General features: G+C 38.3%; 1 long non-coding RNA gene across 1 annotated transcript; it reads right to left on the bottom strand.

The window, feature by feature from the left end:
• Positions 1-1,621: 1,621 nt before the first annotated feature.
• Positions 1,622-23,066, bottom strand: LOC120540280. Its single transcript, XR_005635787.1, has 7 exons — positions 23,027-23,066; positions 12,553-12,654; positions 8,935-9,207; positions 8,312-8,526; positions 6,758-6,880; positions 3,259-3,341; positions 1,622-2,676 (listed from the first exon to the last, which is right to left on the bottom strand). It is a non-coding gene; the product is annotated as an uncharacterized LOC120540280 (long non-coding RNA).
• Positions 23,067-23,200: the final 134 nt, after the last annotated feature.

Raw genomic sequence — 23,200 nt, forward strand, 5'->3', positions numbered from 1 at the left:
CCAAATGAGCTTGACTGATATCACTCAAAGCCTCTGTCAGTGCATCCTTCTCAGTGGGGCTAATGTAGTTGAAAAATGCCTCCATTAGATTGCAGGTATATGAAGATATGGAAAGAGCTTCATTAAGAAATGGTGGAGCAAGCTGAACAGGTAAGTGTTGAAATCTCTGCTACCCAAAGGCCAAGATTTGGGCAACAGCTTTCCACTCCATTTCTTGATAAGCGTGATGCAAAGTGGGGATTTTATATGTGGCTCCACATGTTCTTGTTTCATAAAAAGTGCTCCAGAAGTCAGTAAGACAGTCCATAACAAGCTAATGTCCAACTCCATTCGCCAACTGTCCATTTTCCAGCACACACTCAAATTTTATATTAGCATATAGTATGTTCTCATCTGAAAATGTCTGAATCATGTCAGATACACAATGAACTTTGCGAATGGTCTGCTTCTCAGCTATATTCTCTGCATTGTCACAGAAAGATGCAGATGAAGTATATGGGGAGGCATGCTTTGATCTTGCTTCTGGATTTATGACATCAGGTAGTGCTGAGGGGCTCTCTGGTGAAGCAGCTGAGTTGCTATTTGTGGGTGTATGTTCAGAAGGTTGCACTTCAGTTACAGGTTCACCAACAATCTCTATCATATTATGCAATATTCTGCAATCTGTGTTATCACCAGCAGGCCTGGAAACCACTTGCTCAAAAGCAGATTCATCATTCTGATTTTCTTTGTCTTCAATCACTTCAATATCATTTTCTGATTCCTGCTGTTTAGGGGCAGGTTGATAAATCAAAGTGTCACAGAGAACATCCAAGGACAAGTTTCCGTCATCACCAATGAAAATAACTTCTTGATCAAATGTTGAAGTGGTGATAACAGAAGATAAAATTGCAGTCATTAATGGACTAGAAGTAAAAGGCCTGTCTTTCTGAGGGCAGAAGATATGGGATAGATCCTGCTGGGCGGTTGCCACTGCTGTCTCAAATCTCTCTGGTGATTCACCCCGTTTTACTGAATCGTCACTTTTTTGGGTTTTGAACAAATGTACAACTTGAGTAATTTATAATAAGTTGTATTATACAACCTGACAACTGTGAAAGTTGCATCTAAGGGCTCCTCTGAGCCCATAATACATAAAGAGAAGTCAAAGTCTTCAACTCTTCCTTTAGATGATTTCCCCTTAGGAAAGAATATTTACTTCCCATCTTCTAAAACTTTGTTCACAGTATCATCTTTACTGACAATGAGCTCTCTTGTGGCCCCACCACTTGGTCATCTAACCTGCTTAAAGTTAGCATTTTGATACACCATTCAACCCAGTTCTATTTTTCTTGTTTTTTGTTCAGCATTCTTGTTCCCCTTACCAGCTGCTCAGCAAGGATTACTTTGTGAACCTGTTGTTGCTGGGTACAAGCTTGGAAGTTTCATTTTTGATCGCAGACATTCTATGAGTTTCCTTTACCTTTCCTTATTGTTTCAAGCTGTTGAAGATGAATCTATCCAATTTCTTGCATATACGCAGTCTCCAAAATGAGGAATATATTTTGAAAGTGTGTCATCATCCATCAGTCTGACAACATCCAGGGACACCTGTCCAAAGAAAAAAGTAATGTATAGCATAGTAACCTAAGCTATACCAAGCCATTGTACAAAAGTTAAAAGTATTCAATTTGAATTTTATAAAATACTTTGGTGGTATTGCACTAAGCAAAACTATACTGAGTAAAACCTAAAAAATGCACATCTGGAACATGGATTTAGGTAAAAAGGTTCCATTTAGAATGCTAGTGATAGCAGTAATCAAAATAATCAAGCAATCTTGGTACAAGGAATACCACCAATAAATTGTAAAGTCTGGACATAAACCAAAATATTTATTTACATCAGAATCACACTGGATCGCTTTAACAGGAGTTTAGTGCAGGCCTTATGACAACAGGAAACAGAAACTTACAGTATCTGCAAAACATCAGCTACCTAGATGTGCGACATCAGAGTGTATGCCAGGCATGTGTATATCATATACCATATTCTTTAGTGACATTGTGGTCTGGTTTAAAAATAAATAAATAAATAATTAAAAAGGAAAATGTACCATACATAACACCTACTACCGTGTTCCATCTAGACAAAATATTTGGACAGTCCCTCAGTTTTTGTTGTTTATGCTATGCACACCAGAAAACTGGATTTGAACTTAAACAATGGCAAAGTGACAACAGCTATTTTAATGTCAATTGAACTGGAAGCTACAGTCCTTTTTGTAAAATCTTTCTCAGTGTTAGGGGTTCAAAAGATAAATTAACATTGAAGTCATTTATTGTGCTGCTGTGCTCAGCAGTGGCATCAGTGAACACAAGGATGCCAGTTCCATTGGCAGTTATACCCACCTAAGCCATAAGGTAACCCACACCATGCTGAACAGCTGATGATTTGCTTATAGAAGGTATTGTTCTCCTTCTACATACTTTGCTTTCTGGTACAGGTTCTTTGTTTTTTTCATTTGACACCAGGAATCTGATTACATATTTTTAACAAACTCTTTGTTGTCTGTTGCCTGGCTTTTTCTTATATGTTTTATATTCTGATTGTGAGGCATATCACATGTTTCATGTGGTGAGGCCTGCGTGGTTGTGATTCAAGTAGGTGGCTTGTCTCCATTGCTGATGTGAATGACTGCAGAAATACAGTATAAAGTTAGAACAATAAAGGATATCTATAGGTCATATATGCTACTTCAGATATAGTTGACCGAAAAAGATCATTAATCAAATAATACATATGATGACTTTATTATTATTGTTATTATTAATAACAATATTATTATTATTATTATTAAAATGTCTTTAGCATTCTTCTCCTACAGCTGTCAAGCTTTCCCTGGCAGACCTTTTCAGGGATCTTTCACATATCCTAGCATGGGCTGCATATGCATTTTGTTTTGTATCACTCGCGGTTTTGTAGAATTTGAACTTTTGTTGAGACAATATCATTTTCATCTAATGCTTTTTCAAAATTCTTTGCAGCCTTTGAGATATCATGACTCCAGACTGTAAGAACTATCGTACACCATATGCATCTGGCGGATGACACTTTAACTTTCAGCACATGGTTTTCAGCACTGTTCAAATCTTTAATGAGCTATTCACCATATTTCCCATAATAGATTTACAGTAAATTCATTTCAGTATAGCCGTCACTTAGCTAGTTATCTTAATAAAAATCGAACGTAAAGTATGGAGATATTTGAAAATTGACCTTGTCTTGTGCCATTTGGTTCAGGTTCTCATCCAGTGGTCCCTCTGTCTTTAAGTGCAATGACAAACGGATCCACGGTGCGGCTGAATGAATAAAAACACAGTCTCTGTTAGCCGCTGCAGTTTGTCAGAATGCAAACCAAAGCAGACATGCAACAGTTCATCTAATTACACAACTGGCAAAATCGCAGGATACAAATAGACTTACATCTGTGTACGCATCACAGGAGGTTTCTAGTTACTATCGTTGTCATCACATACTGTGATTTATGATAGCAAGCCCGCCAGGAGCAAAGGTTTCGTTTTCTCGAGATCTTGATAAAATTATTCCGTTTTCTTGAGAAAACAATTAAAAAAAAAATAACAATATAGCATGTCCAAATTTAGGCTTCTGTACAAATGTACACCAACAGTTGATTCATTTTAAGAACCTTTCCAGCCATTTTCTAACCTTAAGATCCTGTTCATAGTTTTGAAGAGCAGAAGCCTTTTCTGATAGTTATAAAACTATACGGTGATGTTGCTCTTGCTGGCATTTCTTACTTCCAGGTGCTGTGCAAGTAACAGCCTTTTTATAGAAGCTCAGTATTTTTTACTTTTTTTGAAATCATTTTCCAGTTAACTAGTCTCAATTTAAAACTAGGATTGTTCTGGCTTGTTACTGATAGCAGTTACTAGAAATCGGATAAATGGATTTGAAATGTGCTGACAAACTGCAATGCAAACAAACTCAAGTGCCACCTTGTCATGACTGCACTTCAAATGGGCTGAGAACTTGCCAGTCGTGCAGATGACCCAAAGGCTGTCTTGTGTCTTACAGCACCCGAAACAGGGACAAAAAATAAAAGCAGGTGTATTGAATACTCTGTGAACAGCTACTGTACTTGCACTGCAATTGCCAATGCCCAAGCAGCTACACCTGATCATAGGAGCTGTTTGTGCTTACAGTGTAGGCAGCGTGCTGGTGCGAGAGGAAATGCAAAGCAAAAAGATTTCAAAACTGGTCAGATGATCAATTGCTGTCATGTAATATGTATGAACTGTCTGCTCTTTTAGGACACCTTGGAGCCTATAAGTACAGTGGCATTTGTGCTTTATGGAGGGCTGGCTTAAACCTGATATACCCTAACACTGTTATGTTGTTGGATTTCCTCTTACAAGCTAGTGCAGTGTGGAAAAAGATAGGATCATGTGAATGGGAACATATTACAGTTAAAACTACAGTTTGAAATTCAGACATTGAAATTGTCCATGTTATTTGCCCAAGGAGAAAAATTATATCATCCTTAATGAAGAAGTATTATTTCCCCTTCTGCATATGGGGAATTGGCAATGGAAATTATTCATTCTGTCACCCAATACTTTAATGATGACTGACTCCAACCCTGCAATTTCAATATGTGGTGACTTCAAGTACTGTGACTTTGTATTGAAACATTACCAGTGCCTTTAAGTGAAATCTACTTGCTCCTTTAGGAACATCTGGCCACAATCTGATTCATCTTACTCCCAGCTACAAGCCTGTTATTAGACGGCATCCTGCTACCACCAGAATAGTTCAGTCTTACCATAAAGCTTCAAAAAGTGCCATAGCTGTGGAAAACGTCCTGCAGTGTTCCTATTCCAAAGAAGGCAAGCAGTTAAGGCAGGAGCTGTATGTCACTGAAGCACAGGCATCAGCCGATGCATTTTTACAGAAACTAAACCAGATTTCATTAAACACATTTGGATCTGTTTTTTCGGCTGCTCCTTCATTAATGCTTTGGGTATTGCATGGCAGCAAAAACAAAACGTTGTGATTTGTCTCTTCATTGCTCCAGTTATTGACAAGATATGCTACTTTTGCCAGAAGGGTAAGATGGGATGGGGTGCACAAATAGATTAAACATACAAGTAAAGTGACAATTCAACAAAGGTGGAAACATCCAACAACAGTTAAAAACAGAATGGGCTGATCCGTAGCAAAAAGGCAAACAGTCTTGGGAAGGCATATTTCTGAACTTCACTTTTTTGATCAATTTTCAAGCTGAATTTTTTAAGTATTAGCCGTGAAGTCTGGTTACAGCCACAATGCAATGCCCAGGGTGATCACTATGCCTTCTTCAAATTCAATTTGTGTGTGCAAATGTGACAACTGAAGAGTGCACTGCTTAAGAGTATAACAGCTATTGCACAAGTATGTGACCATTACGATATAGCAGGTCCACGGCTCAGAAAAATGAATAATTGGCCGGCTCATTCTCCATGGGTGTGCATGCTCACACAGCTGGGGGGAGTTAGTGGAGTAATTGGAATGAGGTGCACCTGCACGTGAGGGTGTGGTCTGTCTTAGTTGCTTCATCCGCTTCCTGCAGTGCGTGACTGAGACACTGTGCCAATAGACACCTATAAGAACGCACTGGCACGAGAAAGAGGATGGAGCTTAAAATGAGAAGAGTGGCAGGATGGGAATGGAGTGGTGCCTGGCCAGCACTCAGGAGGGAATTCGGAGATCACTCATGTTGAGCAATTTGGGAGCAGGAGTGATCATCATGCTCGGGAGTGTCCTCTCGCCGGGTGAAGCCAGTGATCGACAGCAGTCGGAGGCCGGTGTGCTTTCGTTTCATGGAGCCTGGAAAGGCAGCGGTGAATACAGAGCAAGGTCTGGTGGCTCCCCATGAAGCACCACAGATTGGGCAGCGGGTACACAGGCTAGGATTGAAGGGTGTCTGTGCCTCTTGGTTGATGTCACTCTGTGCTGCATGGTCAGAGTAGGATAAGCAGGAGAGGAGTGAGTTTTTAAAGGGAAGCACTGGAGACTGTATATTTTAAAGGGGACAGATCCCTGCCAGTGTTTTAACCTTATTTTAACAGATTTATACATTAAACTTTAACCTCCACCTTCACCTCACCTGTTTTGTTTTTGAATTGTTTTTAATAAAAGCACTACGACACTGTTCCACCTAACCCTTATTATATGTGTGCTTTGTCCATATCTGCCAAACTCATCCCGGTCATGACTATCGACAGTGTTGGGTTCAAGAGGTTCCCAAAACGAGAGTAGGAGCATGGAGCTGATCTGCATCATCACAACCATTCCGAGCAGCTGGAGTGTCCATGTAGACATACTGCCTCATAATCGATCATAGGTTTGACTGTATGACCATAGCTTTGAAAAATCCAGAATAGCAGTGCCATTCCTTCTAAACCAGTATGATTGCCCCGTGGTCTGAAGTAAAATAATCGTCTTCCTAGCTGAAAAGGAAAGTGGGGGAATTGACGGCTTCCTTTGTTATACCGCTTTTCATGTAAATATGCTATAATACCTATAAAAAGTATTCAACCCTTGGAAATTTTTATATTTTATTGTTATTCAACAGTGAATCACAGTGGAATTGATTTGGTTTTTTTGACACTGGTCAGCAGAAAAAAGACTCCTTAATGTCAAAGTGAAAAACTTCTGGTGAAGTGTACATTAATTAGAAACATAAAACACAAAATCTTAGTATCCAAGCACTTACCTTCTTTAATAAACCGTAAATCATCAGGGGTGCGGCCAGTTGTGTTTTAGTCTCGTCGGGACAGATTTCCCTGTCCATGAAATTTAGTGTCCCATTTCTAGTCACTTATTAGACATAAAATAACTATAGAAACACAGGGAGAGAGCAAAAGAAAGTGAACAGAAGATGTGTGAAAATAAACTGAAATCACGATTACCCATTCAAGAGCTCAATAGCAGAAGGTACCTGAAGCTTAATGATTAATTCATATATCTTGCTTTCATTTAAATAATTGTATTAGTATATGACATAACTGCAAATAGTGTTTAGAGAACATTGTAGTCTATCAGGGGTGGCCAACCTTGAATCCGGAGAGCCACAGTGGCTGCATGTTTTTATTTCAAACTACTTGCTTAATTAGAAGCCAATCCTCACCAACAACAGATCTTATTTCATTTCATGGCTTGTTAGTGTATTGACTCTACCATATCAGTTCATTCTTAAATCATAGATTTATTTTCCTTTCTAATGATACATTTATCATCCAAGTGATTTGAAGCTTAAAACGGATTTTAGTTCTTCACTTTCTCGTTTCCTTCCGAGTACTTAATTAAACCAAATAGTGAATGATGGAATGATAGGAGAATGGACATGGAGACAAGCGAGATGGAGAAATGTTGGTGGCATTGTCATTTGTATCTCGTTGCTAATAAGTTAAAAGAATTAATACAACTGTTTAAGACTAAAATTAGCAATTAAGGGTTCAAAATCTTAACAAGCGAAATAACTAAAATGAGGCAGAAAAAGGTCACTTGAGCAATAAGTGTTTCATCAACAATGAATGATTTCTCATGAAGCTACTGGGTTGGGACAAAAACCTTAAGCCACTGCGCTCATTTAGGACTGGCATTGTTCAGCTGTGATTTAAAGGGTCTGAGTTTTAAATACCAAATAATTTAAACAAAGTTAAATAGTAGCAAAAACTAGTCACTAATTAAGAAAATGGTTAGAGTGAAAACCTGTAGTAGCCATTGTGGCTCTCCAGGATCGAAATTGGCCACACCTGGTCGATATACTCACTTGTTGAAATGCTGCAACTATACTCTGGTATGGCATGTTTGGAATCTCCAATGAACTTACTTTAGTTATTTGTTTAGACATGCAGCTGCTGTTTTGGGTATATTGAATGCTGAATCCTGCATCTCCTGTGACTCTTTGTTATCAATGTGCTTACAAAAAGTTCAGTAAGCTCAATGTGAAGACACATTTAATTCAAATGCATATTTTACAGATCACCTTTTTATGAAAGTAAGCTGCCAACTCTTTGACTCATAATGGTGAGTGACAGACATACAGCTGGTGGCAATGCATCCTTCACGTTTACACTAGCCCAGTAATGTCTTGAAATGCCAAAGTATCTTACTGACCCAGAGGTGTTAAAGAAGGAGCAATGGAATTAAGAAACTTTATGCCAATGGCTGGAGAGTGCCACTAAAAACCACCTTTTGGTTTCTTCAGCAGTGGCTTCTACCATGCCTCTCAGGTGTTCTGCAGCTCCATGCACTCCCACTTTACCTGCTCATATATACTGCCTGGCTCTGCCTCACATCGCTCCTCCGAGGTCAGAGGCAACATATATGCCACTCACTGATTACAGAACTATCACATATGAGGATATAGATTTGTTCAGAGTCCAGGAGACCTCACAGAGTAAGTGGTGGGCTGGCCAATCTGATGAAAGGACCCTTCTACCCGATTATTCCAGTGCTCCTTTATCAGAGATGACTTTTCTATGGTAGGCAAACACCAAGTGCCACATGTGAGTACCAAGAAGAGAAACAGAGAAGGCAAGCATTAATAACATATTATAAATATCATATTACTTGCATTTTAGTCTTAATGACTAACAACAGAGATGCAGTATGCACATCTAATTACACAGCTCTACTCAGGGTATGATAAACTGAAGTAGTAAATAGTAAGCAGGGATTTAAAACCTGAGACTGAAGGGGCACCTCTTATAGTAGCAGGCAGACCACCCTGAAACTAAAAGTCTGACCTCCACCTGTTATTTTATAATTTATTCTACATCGGTTTTCAAGTTTAGCTTTTATCTACCGACTTTGGGAGACTAATAACTAACTAGATCAGTTTGATCTTTGTATAGGGTAATTATCTGATTTTTTTAAAGCACTTACTTGCAGGGAAGTTGAGAAGGCTTCGGGATCAAATGGCTGTGGTGGTGGTACTGAGGCACGCCACGGGTAGAAATGTTGTTAATAGTTTTGATGTGGGTGAGGAGGCCTGTCATTCACATTAATACATGAGCGCCGTCACACTGATATCCCAGCATTATTATGTGCCATACTGGGGAAGGACATCCGTGTGGCCGCAGGAGTCACAGCAGAGTAACTGGTGGAAAAGGGAGGCACATAAGCCAGGTGTGCAGAGTAGCCCTAAAATTGTAAGTCCTGAAGGAAGAGAAAAAAATAAAATGAAAGCAATTTCGGGAAACTGCCTGAAGTAGGAGGTGCGTGTACGTGAGTGTGTGTGTGTGTGTGTGCTGGCAGCCACACACAAATGCGCACAGGCAAACTATAGGGAGACTTCTGCCTAGATAGAGGCTATAGGGGGTGGAAGGTCACAAGCAGTGACACTGACAGGTTGGTGTTGGGCTAGAGTTAATGATTGGCCAGGTAGTAGCTCAGCAGATAAAACTGAGAAGTACCCAGCTTTTGAGCAGCTGGTGTAGGAGAGAGAAAGTAGCTGAGCGATTGTAATGGAGTGATCCTTTTCTATCATTCCTGTATTCGGAGATTTATTTAATTTTTTTCACTGACTTTTCTCTATTTTGTGCGTGTGCATTTTTTTTCAATTTTATTTTGATGACTGTTTTTCTGTTCTCTTGATTTTTGTCCTGGGAGTAGGAGGAAGAAAAAAAGTCATCTAATTGTGTAGTCTTGTTATTTTACCTTTTGTGCCATGTAAATGCTGTACAGATCCACCTTCACTTATTTTTATTTATTGTTGTATATATACTTAAACAGTGTCATTGCAGAAGACTGCATCTAATTAAAGTGCATGACACTGTAAATTTGTTTTCTTACTGGCAGTTTTACAAAGATGTGTTTCCTTTTGAATATTTTTTTGTTTCTGTGCCTCCAAATACACCCACTGATCAATTTGGTTACGTTACAGGCTCCCAGAACCAGAATGTGTGGAGAGGTGCCAGTGCACGGGGCGTTGCACTACCATAAATAACCAAATAATTTACTTATCTTCAGCCTACTAGTTACCATACAGGTTGCTGTGATAAACAGCTTAAACATTTTTAACAACATCAACACTTTCCAAATACACCTTGGCAGCTTCCCTGCATCCACAGGCCAAGCAAGACAAATTGTATAATCCATCCAGGATGAGTTAGGTCTGCACCCAACAGTTCATACAAGACACTGTACATGTGAAGCATATATCTCCACTAGAAGGACAAGCATGTACTCTAGAATTAAAAAAGTTGTTTCAATTGTACAGGAAGAAGTAAAAAAAAAATGCTGCTGGCCTGCGATAAGATGACACATAGAATGCAATAAAACATAATATCCACAAAATACTAAAATTATGCAAAAAACAAATACAAAACTAAAATAAGGTTTGTCTATCTGTCCATATGCTTTCTAAACACAGAGACATGAATTTTTTCCCAACATGAGCAGACACAAGACAAGAACAACCCACGATTCCATAACAGAACACGACAACATACTGCATACCCACACTCATTTCCTGGGAAATGTTATGGGTTCTGGTTAAGTTATTAAGCACTTTATTGGAAATTGTGAGCTATGTGAAGAAAACCCACTCTCCTATCCATCATGGACTTAACAATATATTTCAAATTGTTGAAGTGGAATGAAAAAAAGATACCTTGTATATACTGTGATGTGCGAGTTCCTGTCTTACACTCCTAAAAAAGAGGTTGAGTTTCAGTACTTTAGCAAAAACAGCTTTATTCAGCTTGAAACAGGAACAGCATGGTTATTTATTGTAGCGGGATCTACTACTCTCCTATACACAGACACAACAGTCGAGCAGGGTTGAGACCAGGTTGATGGCCATGTAATACTGTTCCCTGCATTTACAATATTCCTTGCATCACCCATCGACAGCAGGTGCTCATAGCGTGATCGCGTTCTTTTAGGATTTGTTTTTGTGGCGAGCTGCTACAGCTCTGGGAACCTGAGGTTGCCCCAGAGACCGATATGCCGTCTTCCATAGATGCGGCAATCATGCTTCAAGACGCTCTTCAGTGGGTCATCCCATTGGAGGGAGCCCCAAAAGTGTTTAGAAACTTTACAATATATACTGCTTATAGGAGCATGCCCCAATGTTGTCAGGCATGCATACAAACACGTGGGGGCCATACAAACTACAGAGTACAATTTGGAGTTGCTACAATATAATTTCAGAAAAATGGACTAGCCTGCCGCATCATGTTTTACTTTGACTTTCAGGGTGTCTTTGAATTTCAGCCCACTGTAGGTTGATAATTTTCATTTCCATCAAATGATCTGGTATCCTTTTGTTCCTAAGTGACTGCTGGTTTTCCTTCTAACCGTTTTCTTAATTAGTGACCTGTTTTTGCTGCTAACTAACTCCTTTTCCTTTCATTTTAACTGACTTGTTTTTTAAGATTTGTTCCCCTGAATTTCTTCATCATTCCTATGAATTGCTTCATTTCTTTATTCAAATGGCATCCAAGCAGAAATGAAATGTGAAGTGAGTGAACCAACAGAAGACCAAATAAGTCAGGGTCTCAAACTCCAACCAATTTCACTCCATGCAGTTGCTTAATTAGGCTCCAATTCTTGTTGTTAATTAAAGTCGTTCTTTAATTCCATGGCTTGTTGCAACTCTCATTGTGCAATAGCAGACATTTCCAAAATTGTTGATTTTCTCTTTCCTAAGAGCAGTGTTAAGATGTTTATGGGACCTGATCAAATAATCATTCCTGAGACCTTCATCTTTCTTTATTTTCTTTTGATACGGTATGATGAATGCAGTTTCTTGGTCATGTTTTGGCTCATTTTGTATCTCATTTTTATTTCACAGCTTATTAAGGGTTCTAAGTCTCCAAGAGCAAGTCAATTAAAATGAATTCAAAAAAAGCTAAGTAGTAGCAAAAACAGGTCACTAATTAAGTGTTAGAATGAAAATCTGCAGCCACTGGGGCCCTCCAGAACCGGAGTTGGGGACCCCTGATCTAGTCCAACCAATTAACTTCAGAAGTCACATAATTATTGGATTAGGATCCGTGTGTGCAATTAGAGTGACTCTGCAACACCTCTAAGCAAACAATGTGAAGACAGATCAGATCAGAGACAAAGTTATGAAGTTATAGATCAGGGCTGGTTTATAAAAAAATATCCCAAACTTTGAACATCCCACTGAGCACATCATTAAATCCATTATAACAAAATTGAAAGAATAAGGCTCCACTACAAATCTGGCATTAATCAGAGATGCAACAAAGACACCAAAGGTAACACTGGAGGAGCTGCAAAGATCCACAGCGGAGTTGGGAGTATCTGTTCACAGGACCACTTTATGCCGTACACTCCACAGGGCAGGGCTTTATGGAAGAGTGACCAGAAAAAAGCCACTACTTAAAGAATAAATAAGAAAACAAGTCTGGAGTTTGCCCAAAAGCATGTGGCGGGCAGACATGGAAGAAGGTTCTCTGGTCAGAGAAGACTAAAACTGAACTTTTTGGCCATCATGTAAAATGCCATGTGAGGCACAAACTCAACACTTACTATTGCCTTGAGAACACCATAAAACTATGAAGAATGCTGGTGGCATCATCATGCTGCGTTGTGCTCAAAGATAAAAATTCACTTCAAGGGACACAGTGGCTCCTAAAAGAGAAAAAAATAGACTTTGAATTAGGTGCTAAATAATAAAATATGTAAAATATTATTCTTTCAGTTATCTTTCTAACCTCTATGCATGTGTACTTAATTCTTTCTCTTCTCATGTACAGTGCATCTTTCCCTCATACTTTTGTGTCTGTCTTGATGTGGGTAACTGAATGTCACTATAAAACTTTATACAGGCTTTAAATCTGTGTCATTGACCATCAGATTGTCAGTGTCAGAGGGCCATCAGGCAGTGTAACTTGGTCTTCTTTTCCTCTTATTTGAAATGAGGCAGCATTTTAAACAGGGCCTTCTGTGTGGATCCTGCCTAAATTTTCCAAGGTTAAGACACTGAGTGAGTTTAGCACTTCTGGTTTTATTCTGGTCTGTGCTGAAAAGCCACATTCACTATGAGCTGTTGAAATAGGCACAGAAGCATGGTCTCAACAAGATGTAGAATACTGTGGAAAACTGACACTATTGTACATCATGACTACCTACAAACTGTTACAGTCATATGAAAAAGTTTGGGAATCTAAACCCTCTAAATTCTTTGGATTTTTGTTCATCATTGGCTGAGCTTTCAAAGTAGTAACTTTCTTTTAATATATGACATGCCTTATGGAAACAGTAATATTTCAGCAGTGACATTAAGTTTATTGGATTAACAGGAAATATGCAATATGCATCATAACAAAATTAGACAGGTGCATAAATTTGGGAACCCCAACAGAGATATTACATCAATACTTAGTTGAGCCTCTAGACGCCTCCTATAGCCACTGATGAGTGTCTGGATCCTGGATGGAGGTATTTTTGACCATTCTTCCATACAAAATCTCTCCAGTTCAGTTAAATTTGATGGCTGCAGAGCATGGACAGCCTGCTTCACATCATCCCATAGATTTCCGATGATATTCAAGTCAGAGGACTGTGACGGTCATTCCAGAACACTGTACATCTTCCTCTGCATGAATGCCTTTGTAGATTTCGAACTATGTTTTGGGTCATTGTCTTGTTGGAATATCCAACCCCTGCGTAACTAACTTTGTGACTGATGTTTGAACATTATCCTGAAGAATTTGTTAATACTGGGTTGAATTTATGCGACCCTTGACTTTAACAAGGGTCTCAGTCCCTGAACTAGCCACACAGCCCCTCAGCATGATGGAACTTCCACCAAATTTTACAGTAGGTAGCAGGTGTTTTTCTTGGAATGCAGTGTTCTTCTTCTACCATGCAAAGCGCTTTTTGTTATGACCAAATAACTTAACTTTGTCTCATCAGTCCAAAGCACTTTGTTCCAAAATGAATCTGGCTTGTCTAAATAAGCATTTGCATATAACAAGCAACTCTGTTTGTGGCGTGAGTGCAGAAAGGGCTTCTTTCTCATCACCCTACCATACAGAATTGTAGAACGATGATACAGATACACCATCTGCAGCAAGATGTTCTTGCAGGTCTTTGGAGGTGATCTGTGGGTTGTCTGTAACCATTCTCACAATCCTACGCATATGCCACTCCTGTATTTTTCTTGGCCTGCCAGACCTGGGTTTAACAGCAACTGTGCCTGTGGCCTTCCATTTCCTGATTACATTCCTTACAGTTGAAACTGACAGTTTAAACCTCTGAGAGAGCTTTTTGTAGCATTCCCTTAAACCATGACGCTGAACAATCTTTGTGTTCAGATCTTTTGAGCGTTACTTTGATGATCCCATGCTGTCACTCTTCAGAGGAGAGTCAAAGGGAAGCACAACTTGCAACCGACCACCTTAAATACCTTTTCTCATTTCTATGAAGTTCAAGGCTTAATGAGCTAATACAACCAATTTGGTTTTGCAAGTAATCAGTATTGAGCAGTTACATGCATTCAAATCAGCAAAATTACAAGGGGACCCAAATTTATGCACAGCCAGTTTTTCACATTTCATTTAATTTCATACAACTAAATACTGCTTCACTAAAAATCTTTGTTTGGAAAACACCCCAGTACTCAGATGCTCCTAGGAAATGAAAGACATACCACTGTTATCTTTTTAGTTTAAAGTAAATTATCATGCAGCCTGAGCGGGGTTCCCAAACTTTTTCATAGGACGGTTTAAGACTTGTCTGAAAATTTGCCTTTATTCACATTTTTAGCAATCTCCATTCTGTTTGTACTTTCTTGATACCAGTTAATTAAAAATGTCAGTCTCATTTTCTCCAGAAGTGGTTCAATCATCTGGCCATAAACCACAATAGAAAACAGGGAAACAACAAATGATTGCAGACCCATGTGAGCTTTCTTGCAGTGTATATTTTCAAATATCATATTTTCAAAAAGACTCAACATGAATTGAAGGTCATCTCTAAAGTTGGTAAGATTTGTCCCTTCAACTTGGATATTCTGAATGGTGATGCCTGTATCAGTAGTACTCAGGGACTTTCCCCACTTTTTAGTGTCCAGTCTATCTGAGATCTGTGTGTTATCATAGGGCACCACATTTACATGTTGAGCAAGTGATTGTAGCCTATTGTGCTGCAGAAACTCCTGTAACTTTCCATTCCTTAATTGTCTGACATGCCCTCTATTGTGAAAATGCAATCGCCAATAGCTGCTACAGACTGAGGCAAAATTAAAGAATTCTTCTTAAGTTTAACACTTAACTTTTAAATTTCACTCAAAGAAGTCACAGAGAAAGTGACAAAATGTAACAAAAGGCAATATCTCCATTTTCTGTACAATGTGCTTTGCTCTCCCTTTAATGTCAATGTTTTTTTTAGCTTTCAGCCAGGTATTCCAGATAGTGATACACAGGTATACTATGTTTTCTGAGTGTAGAAAAATAGAAATTGACCGGTAAATGTGGGGCAACCAATGCTGGGTCTTCACTGCAGAAGATATGTACAGTATATAGAACAACCTAATTCCACACAGATCGCTCTATCTGGTATGTTTTCTATATCAGCTGTAGTAAGTCATAGACTTTTTCAGTCATTACCTGTCCAGTGTTCATTTTAAAAGCAGATGACTGGGGACACTCATTTCTATGGCAAAGGCCTAGCTAAGGAAATAAGTGTCTTCTTGACTGGATGGGACTCAGGACACAGTAGATATGAAAGTGATATAGAAGACTTCCTTTAATCTTAAAATATTTTTTTGGAAAATGTTATAATTTTAATATTCATCTTGCAAGCCTTTCTAAAACCTGGTAAAATACATTTTGAAAATTTTCAGCTGGCAAGTGTTCATTTAGTAAGCAGCAGAAAGGGGGCACACTTTTTCAGCTGAGGAACTAAGTGTCCCTTCAGGTGGATAGGACAAAAGGGCACAGTAGGGGAAAAGTGACTTCCTACAGTCTTTAGTTCAATTTTAGCTGTTCAGTGTTTATTTTATAAACAGAAGAGCATTTCTTTTTTATTGATTTTATTAAAAGCAAGTAACATTCTACGCGTATATAATCAAGTCAAGCTTATCAAAACTAAATTCAGCCCAGACCCAAGAGAAAGAGAGGAAGGCCAACAGCAAGAGTAAAACTTTAAAAGTAGAAAAGAGGGAAAAGATTCATTTTCCCCAATATAAATGCTTATTCTAAAATGTTATTATATCCTGCATGGTTTTAAAAAAAGGTTTGAACAGATCCTCTAAGTGAGAATTTTATTTTTTTTTCCAGTTTCAAATAGTATATAACATCAGTTACCCATTGACTTAAAAGAGGTGGGCTAGTATTCTTCAAGTTGAGCAAAACAAGACTATGTGCTAGTAGTGAGGTAAACAAAATTACAGTTTGTCCTTTTCCACTTTAAGCCCATCTGGGAGAACATCAAAAGACAGCGTTAATGGATTAGGAGTGATTGTGACACCAAGGCTGTCTCATAATCACTTAAAGATTTTAGTCCAAAATTATGTTAATTTTTGACCGCACAAAAAATGAGGCTGGAGTTTGACTGCAACATTTGCAGGTTGGATCTTGCCCTCGATACATTTTGGACAATTTTAAACGAGTGCAATATAAAAAATTTTAAGTTGAATAAATGTATACTTTGGGCATACAGAGCTACAGTGAATTCTGTACATGGCTGCTTTCTACTCCTTTTCTGAAATTTTGAGTAAAAGATCCTTTTCCCACTGTATTCTTGAGGAGGGACTTTAAAATATTCAAGACTGATCAGTATTTCTTCTGGAATCAAAATAGGTGGGAGATGAGGAAAATCCGTTTAGCAATGTTACTAATTTGAAAGTAGTGGAAAAATGTTATTGATGGGAAGGTAAATTTAAAGTGCAATTGTTTGAACGATGCGAAAAAAAAAATCTATATACAATTCCCTAAATAATTGAATCCCGTATGTTTGCCAAACATTAAAAACAATGCAAGTTTGAGAGGGTGGAAAAAGGTGGTTATTGTACAAAGGTGCAACAGATAAAAGATTACATTCATCTTGACAATGTTTATTCTCACTTTTAACATGAGATTGAGAGTAGACCATTTATGCACATCTTGTTGAAGTTTTTCCATGCAGACAGCAAAATTTTGTTGAAAAAGAGCTTTATATTTACTTGTGATATTTACCCCTAGATATTTAAACTGATCTGTGATGATAAATGGGAAGCTGTCCAATCTAACACTGTGTTGCTAGATAATTCACTAGAAAAACCTCACTATTATTCAAATTTATTTTGATTCCAGATATTTTTAAAATTCTGCTTGTGCTGTTAGGACTGCAGGCACAAAATTTTGTGGGTCTGATATATACAGTACAGTATATTCTGCATATAGTGATATTTTCTGTTCAAGTACTCTCTCTCTCTCTCTCTCTCTATTATATCTTTATCTCAGATGTATTTTGAAAGTAAACAGCCATTGGCTCAATGGAGATTGCAAACAGCAGCGGTGATAGGGGGGCATCCTTGTCTAGTACCACATTCTACTTTGAAGTAGTCTGAAATAATGTTGTTAATACAAACTGAAGCTTCTGGACTGGTATACAGTAATTAGATCCATGCACATATGTTTGGGCCAAACCCAAATTTGTGCAATGTGGTGAAGAGGTAGTCACATTCAACCATATCAAATGCTTTTTTTTTTTTTAAACGTTACATTAGTTTTACTCTGTCATAATCAACTGTGGATGTAATATCCAAGAGTTTTATAGGATAAAGATACATGCTATTAAAATGAGATCCTCTCCCAATTTAAAGGGGTGGTCATGACAGGCAAGGCATTTTTTTATAGAACTTGAAACTATTTTATTCACATGGTTTTAATCACTTATATGACCAAGGTGAAATTCGAGTTCCACAACAAAACCTCTTGTGGAAGTATTTTTTCTCCCCCCCTTAAAAAACTATCTGAGTAAATGTTTAAGAGCAAGGAACATATGATGTGAAAATAGATGAGTACATTTATATTAATGATTTGTCTTTTAAATGTCTTTGTACAGTGGAAATGGGTATCAATTAATGAACTATTAAATATAATTATTACTATTATTAATATTTTCCTAAATCTGCTTCTCCATTTTCTTTGTTGATGAGTTCCCATTTAAGAATTTATTCATAACAGAACATATAATGCACATGCTAAAAATGAAGAAACAGCTGGTGTCACTTTTGATACCATTTTAACAAAGTTTACTGTCTTCTATCAGTCATAGAGTATTCCGGTCAAACAACAAAAATATGTTAATATACCTGCAACCTTAGAATGCAGACTTCATGACCTTGCTGTGTGTGAGGAAACAGCAGGCAGGTGGCGTGTGTGCGTGTTTTCTGATGGACAGGCCAGAATTTTTCAGGGAGTTTCCATTAAATTAAAAGAGATTTTGACTTGCAAAACCAGAAGGGGCACAGATATCTTCATAACAGGAGACCTCCATGATGGGCAAATGTATTTATAATGTCTTCCTTGCATTTTCATGGTCTGTTGCATAATAAGCCCTTCATTCATCATTTTGGCACAAGTGTAACCAGCCTCTCCTTGAAATTCACCATTCGGGATACACGGCCACCATGTCAGACACGTTGCTCAGTTAGGAAAATTTGTCTCTGCATGGGCCTCGTGCCAAGTGCAAACACATCACGTTCAAACCAACATTAAGAAGAATGCAGTTCATGAATCTCAAAGGGGGAATCTCCCCCCATACCAACACTTAGGTAATAGTACATCCGCTAAACAATTTAAAAAATATCTTGTAATAGATGTAAAAGGCTAATTATTTTAAACTTATAATGATTTTATTTGCCACTGGCAAACTAAGTAGAAATAAAAATGACCAAAGTCTTTTCTTGGTTGCATTTGTGACCGTTTTATTTACAGTCTGAAGTGCTGATGTGGGGATGTTTTAGTTCGCCTGGGACCTGAAAAGTGGTCAGGACTGAAAGAAAGATGGAGGACACTAAATACAGGGCCATTCTTGAACAAAACCTGTTTCAGTCTGCCAGAGACTTGTGACAGGGATGAAGGTTAAGCTTCCAGCAGGACAATGACCCTAAACATACTGCTAAAGCTACCCTGGAGTGGTTTTAAAGGGAAATGTTTAAATGTCTTGGAATGGCATAGTCAAAGCCCAGACCTCAATCCAATGGAGAATCTGTGGCATGACTTGAGAGTTGCTGTACACCAACGCAATCCATCTGACTTGAAGGAGCTAGAGCAGTGGCTAGATGTGCAAAGCTATAAGAGACATTAATAGCATGTAGCCATATTGTGTAAATCAAATGGTGTTAACCCCCCAAAAAAATCAATTTTAATTCCACGTTGTAATGCGACAAAACAAGACAAACACCAAAAGTGATAAATAATTTTGCGCAGCACTGTATATATGAGATTGATTAGCATGCCCCATATAAGGATGTTTCATGGCAACGTTTTAAGCACACTGAGATACACATATTTACAAGGTGAATGCAATTTATAAATTACAAGGAAATGTACACATGCCAGGTATTATAAATCTGATTTTTAGGCATTTTCTGTTTTTTGACGTGCACATACTTTCATGCTCAAATCCAAACAAAGTTTTATAAGTGAGCTCCAAAGGACTGCTTTCTTCTCTATGACCCTTAACTAGATTAAACAGTTGAACAATAAATGGCTCTGTAGTCCTAGGAAGAGTACTTTACTTAATATTAAATGCAGGAGGAAACAGAGCAAAAAATAAGAAATCCACTCTAGGAACTGGACTGCTTGTTTACATGACAATTTCTACAAAGTGGAGTCATTTTCTATCTGCAGAACCATGTGAATCCCAGATGCAAATTCTGCATCCCTTGGACAATATAGAGGGCAGCAGACAAATCAAACCTCAAACCTAAGATTATAAACAGTCCACAAGAAGCTATGGATATCTGACCTTTTACACAAAAGAGGGCTCATGAATGTAGTTTCTTAAAAGTATATAGAACACTTAATTAAAAAAAAAAAATCTTGTGTGAACATCAATAAAAGCACTAGCACCTTAAAACTCAAGACAGCAGCTGCGCACAGTTCACCTTTAATCTAGCATCTCTATGTTGTGTCTGCAGCATGTATGAAATGCAGACTTTTGACAGGAAGAGATGCAACCACAGCATTATCAGTAAACAAGCATACAGAATTTAAATTACATCATACAGATTACATAGCATGTCATGTTTAGTATCTGATGTAGGTTATCTTGGAAAGGTTTTCTAATAAGATTCAGTCTAAGATGTTTGTTAATGGCATCTGAGACTGAACAGCAACTGTGCTAATTTTATATACTGCACATTTAAGTAAGAAGAGATATGTCAAAGTGTTTTGAGGGTCAAAATAAACAGTTTGAAGTAAACAAATGAGAAAGATTAACTAATGACCATTTAACTAAGCTTTATTTGATCTAATAATAAAACCGATTACACATCAAAAGTCATGGCATTTTTAACCCTTTTATAGGTGAAATTAATTCAGAACATAGGTCTATATGTATGACACAAAGAATGTCACATAAACCAATGGAAAACTAAAGAAATAGGCAAGACAATATATTGAATCTCGATATTTTGTCAGAACTAAAGTTAAATATATGGGGGGTTTCTGACTTTTGACAAGTATAGTTTCTGACTTTTCTAAACAGCACTTACTTCTGGCTTTTGGAATCCATTAGCACAGTTGAAGTCTAAATTATCCTCAAAAAGATGAAAATATTATAAACTGTCATTTAATTAAATCAAACCTCTAACTCATATATAAATAAATATATCAAATACATGGTAATAAAGACAAATGTAAACAAAACAGTAGTCAATTGCATATCTATGTTTGAGTGTCAGACTGGTTGATTATTTCATTCTTACCATTACTATCAGTTTTTGTTCTGCAGAAGAAGAATGATTTTTAATTCAGGACCAGAAGATGAAAGGAGAATAATACGAGTAAGCTCCGGGTCAACACCAAGTCAGAAACATGAGAAAAGAATCAGAATCCTAAACCAGAAAGTACTGTAAGTCAGATAACCAAGATGAAAATACTAGGAAGTGCACAATAACTCTTTTACTTTTACCCAAAAGATGGATACCCAAATGATACATAAATGCTAAAAGAGTCTAGGTTTAGACCTCCGCTGATCAAATTGTACATATCTTTGGCGCAAATAATTGATGTCACAATCAGAAAATATGAGGTCAAAATAAAAGTTCAGCTTGAAAGTAATGCTCCTCCATGAAATAACAAGTAGCTATCAAAATTAAAAAAAAAATTCTCTCTACTCCGTTATTAGGCTAATATCCAGAAAAATATATTCCACTCTGCCACTCATTAATACTATGATCAAAAACTCAAAGTGAAACATAGAAAGTAACTAAATACAAATACAACAAAGTAAATAACGACTGGTTAAACATGTTTCACAGTTTTAACAGATTTATAGCTTGACTTGTTTCTTTTATCATTAAATTTACATTTGGGACTGTGATATTTTGCAAGTAAAATGATCAGATTTCTTTAAGCAGTATATCTTTAAAGAACAAAGAAAATCGTTTAAGATAAAAGCCTTAATAAAACTAGTTGCATAAAGTACTGTGAGCATTTAAATGTGCTATAGGCAGTAAATTAAAAATACTAGCCAACCCGCGGCGTACCATACGCCGCATAATCAGGCCGATTTTTTAATAATTTTTAAGCACAGGGAGAAAATTTAACATTTGCAAAATCGGTAATGTAATAAATCAGCAAGAAAAGCAACATTGTAACAATGCACGGAACGAACCAACACACAACCGTCCGTGCGGCGTAGCGAGGTGGGAGGGGTGTGTGTACAAAGTGCAGGAGCATCTAAGAAGACGCATGTTTGTCGCGGATGCGAATTGCTGTATGTAGCGTGTACAACACTTTGCTATGCTGCACGCGGTCGTGCGTTGTAACCGAAAACTCGTTTTTTAAAGACTGCTCACTTCATTGTGTTTTAACCTCAGTTGTAAAGGAATGTTTTAATGATCCCATGGGATACCCCTCGCAAACAGTTTTACACGCTGCATATGGTGATTCACCTCCGCGAGAAACATGCCTCTATTAACAGTCAACGTGTGGGAGGGTGATGTGTACAAAGGGTAGGGACGAAAACAGTGGGAGCGTATGAGTCGCTCTTAGTGGCAATTCCACGGTTTGCAGCCCGAATGGGGTTCAACGGCTTACCCACGCCTAGACACACACTCAATCTCATGCATAATTATTTATTGAATGGTAAACACTTCTGGAAAGACACGGTTGTCTAAAACAGGTTAGTGTGAGAATACAATAGTAAGTGAATGAAAAGATGGAACTCTGGAGAGAGCAAAATACAACACAATAGTGAACCCCCGGCATAACAAACGCCGCATAATTATTTATTGATGGTTGAACACTTCTGGAAAGACACAGGGACACCCCTCGCAAACTGTTCTACAAGCCGCATACAGCGATTCACATCTGCGACATGATTTTTCCTAGATGGTCCTGTCGCGTCCACCCTCGCACTCGAAGCATACACACTTCCTGCTCATGTGTCCGCTCGCAAGAGAAACTCACGGAGAGCTGCCCACCAGCTGCCTGTATGTGTGCCTCTGTCTGTCTCTGGCGCGGCTTTCTTTTGCGCTGCCTCTGTGTGAACCGGTCAGGCACAGAGAAGGTCAGCTGCTGACAGAGCGTCTCGACTGTTGCAGGGTCTGCATTGGTGAAGCAGGTGAGACGGTAATGAAACAGAGGCACAGGGCTTATTGGCTTTTAAAGACTGATTCCTTCATTGTGCTTTAACTTCAGTTTTAAAGGATTGTTTTAAGGATCCCATGGGATACCCCTCGCAAACCGTTTCACACGCTGCATATGGCGATTCACCTCCACGAGAAACATGCCTCTATGAACAGTCAACGTAGCTCAGAGGTACATGACATTAACCTGACCTGCACTGCATGTGGCCTCTACGACAGACGAACATAAATGATGCCATTTTTCTGTGTCGTGTCCGAGTTGGTGGGCGTGGCCCTGCGAGTTGTCGTCGTATCCAATGGTCTTGGAGTTGGTGGGCGTGGCTCCTTCCTGCGTGCGCCATAGGTGTCTCACTTGTCGGCGGCTTA

This window comes from Polypterus senegalus, chromosome 12 (assembly GCF_016835505.1).
Source record: "Polypterus senegalus isolate Bchr_013 chromosome 12, ASM1683550v1, whole genome shotgun sequence".
In the NCBI taxonomy this organism is placed as follows: Eukaryota; Metazoa; Chordata; class Cladistia; order Polypteriformes; family Polypteridae; genus Polypterus; species Polypterus senegalus.